Here is a 12,459-nt window from a genome sequence, read left to right on the forward strand (position 1 = left end):
ACGGAGGCAAGAAAGACAGTGTTATCCGGGGAGTTGTTGGGGATGCGGCACTCTCGTCTCAAGGTCCTTCTTGAGGCAGATGGCCCACGGTGTCTCTAGACTGGTGGGCACCTCTCCGTGCCTGGACCAGCTGATGGCACACACCTTCTCCTGACTGCCTCATCACGAGTCCATTTGCAGTCTAATGCTCGGAATCCGGAGAAGAAGCATCATTGTTTCCACGGGGAGTTTTTGTCTATTTCCACGGCCGGTTTTTGTCAGTGACCAGTTGGCTCACACGTGGGTCCTGCATTTTACCACGGACAGCACCAAGTGAGTGGATGCCCTGAGGCCCACCCACTCTTTCTGGTTTCCACACTAATGGGGATGAAAGAGCACAACCCGCGTGCCCAGTGCACAGCGCTCCTATCAAATAAGGAGGTCATGGTCAGCAGGGTCAGGCTTTGTCTCTGCAAGCGCTTGGCTGGAGCTAACTGTGCCGTTTCCTCCCCTCCACACGCTCTTCCCGCGTGCTGTGCGGAGGCTCACACTTTTCCCTTTGATATACAACCAGCTGTAAGTTAGTGGATACAAAATACTGTGCACCCAAGTTTCTTCTGCACCCGAGTTGTCAAAGGGTATTCACCTGTTTTGTTAGGGTGGCCACTAAGCAGCCTCCTGGCAAGGCTGGCGAATTCTGCGTCCTGAGCTTGCCACACCCCCGTCTGATAGAAAATGATTTCTCAGGTCTGAATCAAGATACCATGAAGCACTACGATGACTAACGAGGAGTTCTCAGGGTCCAAAAAATCCTGAACTGGGCCAGAGCTGGTGCAGGCAGGGAAGGCAAATTCACATCAGGGTTAAGCACCCTTTCTAGTGAGAACGAATCACTGGCGTTCGGTGAGCACTCCAGGGCACGGCTGTCTCCTGGAGTGAGGCTGGAGCAGGCATTCCACATGGGGCTGTAGGTGAGTTGGATCCTCAGACAGCAGTGAGTTGGGCTTGTTTTCACTGAGGCCATAGAGGGATCTCCATTACTTGATGTCCACTGATGAATGATGCTACTGGGCACGGACAGGGGGAGCTTGAAGTAGAAGCGGGTGGATCTCACGTATGAGACGTGCACATGATAACAGAGTCCCTCCTGTGGCGAGGTCTCTCTTCAGCGAAAGTCACAGAGACTCTAACACTTTCATGCTATCCATGCAGAAAGCTCCATCTTTACACCCCTCCCCAGTAACTATTTTGCCACTATTTAAAACAAACAAACATGTGCCTTGAAGGTAAAATCCCATGGCTGAAGATGCCACATACTTTTGACACAGGACTTGGAGGAATCAAGCTGGAGCTGACCTTGAACCCTCCTCCATGAGGATTGACAGTCCCTATCAGAAGGTGTTACGTGAATTGTGAGGGGAGGGGAGCAATGGATAGTCCTTCCCGCTGTAAGGCCTATGAACTACAGCAATGACTGGGGTGACAAGATATCCCTAGCAGTGCAATAATGGCATTTTTATCTAATTAGATTATAGGCCCATTTAATGGGAGGGACTTCATGCCAGGAACTGTAAACCTAGCCAGCTACTTGTGGCTGGAGAGATGATAGACACTAGAGGAGAAACTATTACGGTCATTTCCCTAAACCAAAGTAATTTGTAACCATATACCTAAAGCTTACCCTCCTGTCCATGGATAAGTACAGTTCTTATTCTCCATCAAAGAAGAACCACGACCCCCGTGTGTGTGTGTGTGTGTGTGTGTGTGTGCGTGTCTGTGTCTGTGTCTGTGTCTGCCTGCCTGTCTCTGTGACAGATGGCAGCTATCCCAGAGACCCAAAGCTGGTCAGAATGCAGAGAACAAGTGGCTATGTGGTACCCAGCCCCCACTGATACACACTCAATGCGGCCTCTAGAGCTAAGGGCCAGGGAATCTCCCGAAAGAGGGGATGGTTGTAAGGGCCAGAGGAGTAGGCTGTCTGCTGTTAGATCATGTCTTGTAGATGCGCCAGGGAAGCTGCACCCTTGAAATCTCAACAAAACACGGTTGCCTGAACAGACCTGCATAATGGCAATGCCAGCTGATGTACTAGCATGGGCAGGGAGACTTCCACGAGATCTAACGCCTGGATGAAGAGCTGCAAGTGGTCAGTGGCTTCTGGGACAGGGAGAACCATTTTTCTCCAAAGACAAGCTCCCAAATAGGTTAGTCCTGGGTGGCCAGACATGGATACACATACATGTAAGCAACACTGAATGGATTAAGTAGGCTGCACACATTTGCATATATACTTGTATATATATTATCTCTATAGAATCTACATATGTATATATTTAATGACAATAATTAAGAAAGAGGCCATGAATTTGGGAAGGCATGGCATGGGCATGGGAGGAGTTGGGGGAAGGTCAGGAGTGATGAAGACGTGATACAGTGCGCATGTGTGGCGCTCTCAAAAACATAAAAGTCAAGCCACATTCTTCCCAAGGGCCTGCGTGCCTGATGGAGCCATCAGCTACTGTTCGTAGGTCATATAAAGAGCTACCTACAAAATCGTGCTTGCTTCAAGTTCTGTCCACCAGGAGAGTTTCACTCCAGCATCGTCCTGTAGGGCTGCGTTTTCAGTTTGGCAGCGGTGTGATAATTGCCTTTTTTTGGCAGGCCTGAGCCATCTCTATATAAACCAGCTTAAGCCGTCTGCCTCCATCCACTGGCTTTCAGCCGGTCCCCATACGACCCCCGTATTGTGCTAGGAAAATGATTCCCTAAGTTTGTTGCCTTAAAATAACTATCTTATTTGCTTGCTTCTCACTGCTCAAGGGTTCAGAGGGGCACAGCCTGGACAGCTCGCATCTTGCCCGTGTGGTCCGTGGTGGCTGAACCCTTCCACATGGCTTGACTGGGGTCATGGCTCTGGGTTTCCTGTTCTCTCCACAGCCTGTCCCTGCCTTCCTGTCACCTCTTTATCGTCTTTGCAGCAGCAGTAGAGCCGAACGTCCGTGGGAGAGCAGGGCTCCTAACGGTAAAAATGTAGACATGACAGGCCCACTTAAGACACAGGTCAGGAGGTGACACAGAGCCGTCACCACCGCGTTCTGATGCTTGCTGAGGGAGTGGGTTCTGCATCAAGCTGAAGTGGCAGGTCTGAGAGAGGAACATAAACCCTGAAAGTCATGGCTCTTTGTCTAGCTGATGGCTGTCTGCACAGTTGAACCTCCTTGTCTGTGGGGTCTGCATCCTCAGATTCAACCAACTGTGAACAGGAAATATTTGAGAGAAAGGTGTGCCTTGTCATTAGTCCCTGGAGAGCACAGAAAACAACTGTTTCCGAAGAACTGACATTGTGTCAGGTGTGGTAAATAGTCTAAAATGACCTAACAGATGTTTGTGTGTTCTGGGCAGATGATGGTGCTGTTTTACATGTGAGGGATCTTAGCATTCTAGAGCCGTTCCTTCTTGGATACCGAGAGTCAAGTGTACATGCTCTCAAAATGTTTTTTTTTTTAAAGTCGTACACATTTATTGCCTTGTAGTGCTTGGTGCTAGAGGTCCAAAATGAATCTCCCTGGACTTAAATCAAGGTGTCAACATGCCTGCATTCTTCTGAGATGGATCTTTTTAAGAAATAACATTTTGTTACTCATATGACAATCTTAGTCAAAAAACTCTATAACCTACAATTTACGGACAGAGGCGTAACTTATATGGCCCAATTGAGAATTCTCCTAATTTCAGGCTACTGAAATACACCAATAGAGGTGGCTACCAGGAAAAGATGAAGCCATTCTCATCGCTATTTCTTGGGATTGGCACTGAAGTAGTAGATGAAATGTCTCCAGCTAATGAACTTAGTGTTTCAGAGCCGTCATCATTTGTCATCAGATCTTTAGAATAAACTTGTCTGCCAGCTTACTGGGCTTAATTGGAGGCCCCAAAGTACTGGAAAGCATTTTCAAACATACCCTGCATGGTTTTCCTCCTCCTCATTCCTTCTCACTATGAAGCTTCTTTCTTCTATTGTGTGTATGGTGTTTTTTTTTTGTGTTGTATGGTGTTTTGTGTGTGTGTGTGTGTGTGTGTGTGTGTGCGCACGCGCACATGCATGTATGCTGATGGGGTGTGTATGTATATATGGTATATGTGCATATGTGTTTATGGTTTATGTGTGCTTATGGGGTGTGTGTGTATGTGTGTTTGCATGTGTGAATGAACAGCATATCATAGGATGTACTCAGGCGTCAGTCTCTGCCTTTGCCTTTACTGGAGACAGGGCTCTCTGTGGCTGTGTATAACAGATAGCTGGCCCGTGAACTTCCTGCAGTGCTGGGGTTGCAGATTCTTGAGCTATTACATTTGGAGTTTGTGAGTGTAAAATCAAGTCCTTCTGCTTGTTCAGCAAGCCCCTTAGAGAGCCGTCTCCCTAGACATTTTCTTTCTTTTATTTCCCTCCTCCTTTATTTCTGTTCTATGGTTTTTCTAAAACAGGGTTTCATGTAGTCCAGGATGGTCTCAAGCTCAGCACACAGTTGACACTGGTCTTGAACTTCTAATCCTCCTGCTTCCACCTCCCAAGTTCTGATTCTTTTTGTCTCCCTTCTGTTGAACTACGTCACACATTTTAGGTTGTCAGCGAAGGGAGGACCATACCTGAATTGTGACACAAGTGGCAAATTCCTGACTTCTTGCTCTGAGATAAACTCATACTCCCATGATGGCTCACAACCATCTGTAATTCCAGCTCTAGGGGTTCCAGGAAGTCGCTTTTCTGACCTCCATGGGCACTACATGCATGTTAGTGCACTTACATACATGCAGGCAAAGCGTTCTTACATGGAAAATAAATTAAACAAACCAAAAATGTATGCTTTTGCCAAAAGTCTTGCCTGTCAAAGGTCATTGCAGCTTTAATAGTAATGGCAACAAAATATGAAAAATGTCCCAGATTTTCATTTGGTGACTTGGTAAACCTTATGAAGCATTCATACAGTCAACTACAGTAGAAGAAACTTGTGATGCATACTTTACCATTTCTTGTTAATATGTTGCGTGTTTTTTTCCTCCATAACTTAAAAACTTATTTGCTTTTTTGACAACTTCAGTCCCTTGCTTTGACAGATAATTCATTATGTGACTTTTTAGTGAATTCTTTTAACACCAAAGCTGCCATTTGCTATTGGAAGCCATTTTTCTTGGCGTGGGGCCTGGAGAAGTCCTGATGAGGGGACCTCTGTTGAGCAAGTCACATTGCTCACAGGTTGTCAGTTAGTGACCTGGATAGAGAAAGCTGGCTCCTGACTTCCTGCAGAGTCTGGTAGTTCAGTTGTGTTTTATTGGCCTAGTTCATTTATTAAAAAAGTGGAACCTATTATAAATTTTCAAAACTCAGTATTCAACTGCTAATTTTTTTATAGATGTTCAAGTGACCTTTCTGAGTCACTTTTAAACTCTATAAACACGGGTGCTAATTTTCTAGAAAGTAGACAGCAAATGTTCTGGGACAGGTACCAAGGCACTGAGTACCATGGCTGTGGCTGACACTGGCCTGGAGGGAATGGAGCCTGACTGGGGCATCAGTGGTTTCAAGAACCAAGATGTTGATGGAGGACTTGCCATTGGTGAAGCTGTTCTGTGAAATGCTTACATAAGCCCTGTGAAGAACAGGACAATGGATTTGCAGATTTGTGGCATCACCTAAAGGGTGTTTCAGTAAGGTTGGCACCCTGCTGGAAAGTGTGTGTGTGTGTGTGTGTGTGTGTGTGTGTGTGTGTGTGTACATGCCTCTACCTGTGAAGGGGCTTGATCTATACCAATAATTATGAGCTTGTGGTTACATACCAGCATTTCTAACCCAGCAGCAAGTCTACACAAGTGTCCCCATAACTTCCCTTTTTCCTTTAAGAAACAAAGTTTTTAGAGAAAGTAACATCTGTAAGTCTTCAGGCTCCAGATGTCAGCCAAATACAAGGGTGTCAGGGGTCTTTGAAGGTAACATTGTTTCTTCATTGGTTCAGGGTGTCCAGGGGTCTTTGAAGGTAACAATATTTCTTCATTGGCTCAACTCCAGTTGCAGGGAGATTTTAATTCTCATTGTGAGAGAGTTAATTACAAAGAACTCTTGAGAATGTTATTGTTACAGACTAGGTTGTGTCCTTCACCCTCAATTCAGAGCTGGGAGCTCTAACCACCTTTGTGACTGTGTTTGCAGATGGGCTTTACAGGAAATAATTAAGAGTAAAGACAGTCCTAATGGTGGAGCCCTAATGAAGTAAGACTGGTGTCTTTGTAGGAAGAGAGGGCCTGGCGGGATGGCTGGTAAGGGGCTTGCTGTCAATCCTGACAATCTGAGTTTGATCCCTGGAACCCACTTAGTGGAAGGAGAGAACCACTGTGGGTGGTTGTCCTCTGATCTGCAGGTGTGTGCCCCCTCTATATACACAAACAAGTTATTAAAATAAGAGACTGGGAAGAAGAAGAAGCCAGAACTCTTTGTACCATACAAGAGCACAGGGGAAGCTGACCGTCTTTGAATCCAGAGGCCTGTGATGAAACCTACCCGGCTGCCATGTTGATCTTGGAATTTACAGCTTCCAGACATGTTGGAAATGATTTCCTGCTGGGCATCCTGCCAGGCTGCTTTGGCGTTCTAGTTTGTCAACTTGGGAAGACTAATAGAACCATGGACTGTGACCCTGAGTCTTAGCAACAATCACGGTCTCTGGCTCAGTTGTGTCATGAGTCTGACACTCCTTGACGCTGTCTGAAAACTGCACATTTCTTCCCCAAAGGCTGCAGAGACAGTTATTCTGCAGTTGAATGTGAGTTTTCATGAAGTTTTTTTTTTAATTGCTTCACCAGATTTTCTTTTCTTTTTTCTTTTTTTGATCTTTCCTACAATCAAGTTTTTGGGGCATGATTTTCAGCTAAATAAATGCTATGAATTTTCAAATTTGCAGGGGAGAGGACTCAGAGTACACTCTAACAGAGCCCCCTGGCTTAATAAAGTCAAGACTTCTTATTGATCACCGTGCTTGGTGAATATGTAGAAGTCTAGCCGTGGGCTCACTTCCTTTGTGTGAGCTTTGAGGTTGGAGTCAGAGAACTTTTCCTGGCAAGAGTGGTGAGAGAAATCTCCTCCTGCATTGCAGTCTTTGGAGGGAGGTGTGAGGAAGGACGCCGCACCCCCTTCTCTCTCTCTCTCACACACACACACACACTCACACACACTCACACACACTCACTCTCTGTCTCTCCATTGCAGTCTTTGAGGGAGGTGTGAGGAAGGATGCCACACCCCTCCTGACACACACACACACACTCACACACACACACACACAAACACTCTGTCTCTCTCTCATACACATACCCATTGACATGTACTCACATTATCACAAACAATACAGTGACACACTCTCAAACACACATTCACTCACTCACACACTCTCTTACACATGCACTCACACACACAGACACACACATAGACACACACAGACATACACACAGACACACATAGACACACACAGACACACACACAGACACACACACAGACAGACAGATGGATACACACACACACATAGAGACACACAGACAGACAGACAGACAGACAGACAGACACACACACACACACACACACACCTTGTTCCTAACAAGATCCCTTACCTGGCGGTGTGCCTGATGATCCCTGAGACACCCAGCCGTGGCTGAGGACCTGCCTGGGATGCTTCTCTCCCCCTTCACTCTGACTCGGTGCTCCGTGCTTTATCCTCTACCTCTGTTTCCCCCGCCCCAGGGGAAATGGAATTCAGAGTAACCCTTTCCTTTTCCTGTTCTGGAAATGAAGACCAGGTTGGCTAGAGCTGAGAGAAGGAGAGAAATAGGAAAGGGGAATAGTCCAAAGGGGTAGGGAAGGCAGACACAGCTGCTGGCTGTGTTGAGAAGACCCCGAATTGGGGGTCATGACCCTTTCACAAGACCAACCAAAGAGATGGATGCTGGGGAGAGGTGCCGTCTAAGGTGGCTTAGGTCTTGCACTGTAGGAGGTCTGAAGGAAGCGCTTAGAAAATTCAGCTCATCCTTAGCATCTGTTGGTAGAGCCGGATGCTCTCCGTAAGGGAATGGCGGTATCCTTCATCCTTTAAGCACCTTTGCTCTGTATGGCAAGAGAGTCCTATTAAAGTGCAGGTGACTCTGGCTGGCATCACATTACACCCATCAAGACTTACCGCCGTGCCATGGATTAGCTTGTCAGATCACTGAGCCTGATGGCTAGGGGGAGCACCATGTTAGAGAATGAGATGTGTTTGAGCGGCTTGTGAAGCTCTGAAGTTTGCCTCCTTAGCGGCGACACCACTTCCTCCTTGCTTAGTCAGCTCGGTGTTACCCTCTGCTTCCCTTTCCGCCCTTTCTCAGACTGCAGAGTCTCCCCCATCCTCAACCGCCTCTGCTTTGTCTGCCAACAGCCAGGATTTCACCCGGTCTTCTCTGCTTCCCCTCACATCCCCCCTAGGAACTTCCACCACACCTGCCATGCAGACTCTGTGTCCCACGATTGGTCGTGAGGATGAAGACTTCACCAACCTGGAGCCTGCCATAATTATAAAAGCGTTTCTCTTTTCTTTGGGGCCACCTGTGAAGAAACGGCCTCTGTTATTGTCTGTTACTGCAGCAGAGTCAGTGAACCAATAAACTCACTGAAAAGAAAAGAAAGGGTCACTTCAGCTCTTAGTTTCAGAGCTTCCGGCCTGGGGTCGATGGGCTCTGTTGCTCTTGAGCCTGTAATTATGGCAGCATACCCCAGTGGGGAGTATGTGGTGGGGGAGGAGAGTGGTATCCCATAATGCTCTTGGAGGACACATTCCTGATGAGCTAAACCTGCACCAGGTACCAACTCTTAAAGTTCCACTACCTTCTGTGAGTGCCAGGCTGGGGTCCAAGCCTTTAACACATGGGCCTAGGAGGACACCCCATGGCCCCTACTCTGGAGTCACAGGCCAGGGCTCGAAACCAGTCTCTGTTTCTATAGTGCTCTTGGGCAAGTGTTGTGGAATGATCTTCCAACATAGCATGTCAGTCTCCATCTTGAAGGAACCATATATAAGAGGGACACCATTAACTTTCCATCATGGGGGCATAGGGGACTTCCTCCTGCTCCCCTCGAACTAGACACACTGTCTCACCAAGCTAGACTTGAGAGGAATCTCTTCAGGCTGTCATCTGGGCCAGTTGCTCCTCTTTCCAGGTTGTCTAGCTCTCCTGAACTACACAGCTTCCTCATCTACACAGCTTTTAAGGTAGGCTTGGTAAAGCCTGTTTCCTGTGCAGTGCTCATTGCAGAGCCTGGTTTGTGGTGGTTTTAAGTCCTGTCCCTTTGCAAGGCTTAAACAACAGTAACAGTGTAAAATCCCAGTCCCTAAGAACTTCACTGCGGTGTCTTCAGAGGGAGCCTGGTCAAGCTTAGCCTTTGGTCCTATGTGATAGCCAAGGCCAGGAGAGCCCACAGGACCCTCTCCTGGCATGGTGGCCTCACTCTCTGCTCTTCAGAGTGGTGTCTTATCTCAAGCCACCAACAAATCATGCTACAGCTTCAAAAGTCAAGGACTGATGTGAGATTTGCCTCTGTCTTCATCCAAGGCCAAAGTTCATGTTAAATTTAATTAGGGCCAACAAGGGATGAGGAGCAAGTCGGAGGCCAATAGTATATGGATTAGGACGACTCCCCTGCCTGGAGGGAGAAAGGAATAATAGCACCATGACTGCTACCCAAAAGGGAAAAGCAATTAATGGCTTTGACTTAACAAACGACACTTCTCATGACACACACGCCAGAAAAATTAATTTAAAGGACATTTCCCCTTTTCTTCTCGGTAGGTGTCAAAGGGAAAATATTAATACAATTAAAACAGTGTAGACAGCCTCTTCAGGCACTACCTGGTAGGCTCCGAATCACTCTCTCTAATGCAGAGAGAGGCCATTAAAGAGACAGCTTAAAAATAGCTTGCATCGAGCAAGTAATTACTTAGTGCCTGCCATTTGCCTCCAGTAACATCCAACCAAGAGCAAATAAAAAGGAGAAAGGCAGAGCTCTGTGATGAAGGCAATGGATGCCCTTGAAGTTAGCTGCTGCTGACACATGGCATTTGAAGTGGGAAGCCAGAGAGTGCCGGGCAGCTGGGAGAAATTGGTGAGGAGTGAGCCGTAGACAGGGTGTCCCTTTCTTGGGCTAAGGAGGACACTCAGTTTCAGGTGGCTTTGCATTTCACAGGTTTTGTCAGAGTAACTCAGCATTCCTTTCCTTATTGGAGACAGAGATGTGCTATAGATAAGATCTTACAATGGGAGAAGACCATAAACGAAGGTGATGACATTGACGGTGGAGAGATAGAAATATGCATTCACTGGCCTCTCATTCATCCTAGACATCCAGATCCTTGTTATCCAACGATCTTTTCAGTCCCTGCCTCATGATCGTATAGTCTTGGAGTCACAGTCTCATCCTTAGCAATGATGGTTAGTTTTATAGGACACCTTAGTGGGCTACACAGCTGGTAAATTTCTGTTACCTGTGAGGGGTTTCCAGAAAAGACTGGCAGTTGAAGTCAGTTGCCTGAATAAAAAAGACCCTTATGTGGCCGTCATCATCCAGTTTCTGTGAGGCCCAGAAACACAGGCAGAGAAGGAGTATGTTCACTGTCTTGGAGTTGGAGCCTCCTGGGACACTGGGGTCTCTCTGAGGCTGGAGCTGCCTTGAGCACTTGGCATGGGCTGGTCTTTATGCCCCTAGCTTGTTCTGATCGTGCTGCTGGCTTTCTTGGTTGTAGCTTTATATATTGTAGCTCTTCTGGTCTCTGCCATTTCAGGGACCAGTTCCCTGCCTCCTTCCTTGCCTCCCTCCCTTCTTGCCTCCCTCCCCCCTTCCTCTCTGCCTGCCTCCCTCCCTTCTTGCCTCCCTCCCCCCTTCCTCTCTGCCTGTCTCCCTCCCTCCCTGCCTCCTCCCTCCTCCCCTCCCTCCCTCCTCCCCCCTTTTCCATTGCCTCCATCTCTCTCACCCCCCTCCTCTTTAGCTCTCTCTCCTTACGGCACTGTTTCTCTGGAGACGTCCAATGGATTTGCCCCATTCCACGTCTTTGATTCCAAATCTGAGAAATGATGGCAGTGCTTTCTAAAGCATAGAGACATGAAACAGACCGGAAGCTCTTCACTGCTGTCAATGCAGGGTAAATCACAATGGGAGAATGTCTTCTTGCAGGTGTTCCAGCGAGTCGGGGACCTGTCTCAAGCTGGTTCCCAGCTGTGTCTCACACTCTGCCTTCCCCAGTGGAACCACGTGCTATTTTTTCAGAAAGCGTTCCCTCCCTAGTGACAGTCCCTTGGCCCCAAAGTATCATGGCTCCTGACCTGGGAATCCTGGGAGACTTGATAATTCTGTTGACATTGATCATACGGTAGACAGTGTTCTAGCCTGTACCCCAGGGGATCCATAGACACATTTGCAAGTCTTACAAAACCGTCCCCAGACTTCATCTTTGATCATTCCCAGCCTCTTGGTGACCACATTCTCTGGTCAGGAGGGGCAAGGGGTCAGTGACTTCCTCGTGCTGGTATGCCCAGAGAAGCAGAGCCAAAGGGAGGAACAGGTACATAGCGTACACACACACACACACACACACACACACACAATTGCACACAGATACACATAAACATACATGCGTATACCTATACTTACATGTATATACACATAACCTCTCTCATACACAAATGTACAGGCATACATATACACATAGCATATGCACACCTATACAACATACACACACACAAGACACATTCTATAACATGGGGTGTTGGGACTAAGGAGGTGGACATGTGCCAGGCCCTTCCGGATGACGGGGCAGTGGGGCTTCTCAAGAGCTTGCTTTCATCTGGTCTGAAGGCTGGGACCTGCAGTCTGAGAGCTGCCAGGCCCAAGGCTCGGTTCCAGTCAGAAGGGCAGAAGGGGAGATGGTCAGCCCCTTAGTGCTACCCAGGCCTTCAGCTGGCTGGGTGAGGCTCACCTGAACTCGGGACCTCAGTCTGGTTAGTCAGTTGTTTGATAGAATAGGAATGATGACCGTATCCACTGACACTGTCAATAACGTTGGACCCAGCTCCAAGCCAAACACGGAGCACTGCTTTTCTTATCTCATTTTAGCCTCCCCCGCCCCCTCCCCCCTTCTCCAGGAGCCTGGAATTTGGGCTAAGAGTTTCAGACTATTGGAATTTTACCCACAATTGGAAATGAGTGTGCTTTTAATTCAGGGGACAGGAAGTGAGGACTAGGTAGGAACGGAATGACAAAGCAATGAGAAGTGATTGTAGCTATTCTTTTGTGAAACCAACTCACCTGCACAGAGGAGGGAGGAGGGGACTTCGGCAAGGCGGCAAGGCGGGTGGTGGGAGCTGCTCAGCTGGCAGAGGCCCCACCAGTCAGGAGGAGGGCTCCTGTCCTTT

The sequence above is a fragment of the Mesocricetus auratus genome, unplaced genomic scaffold (genome assembly GCF_017639785.1).
Source record: "Mesocricetus auratus isolate SY011 unplaced genomic scaffold, BCM_Maur_2.0 Super-Scaffold_100008, whole genome shotgun sequence".
Taxonomy (NCBI): Eukaryota; Metazoa; Chordata; class Mammalia; order Rodentia; family Cricetidae; genus Mesocricetus; species Mesocricetus auratus.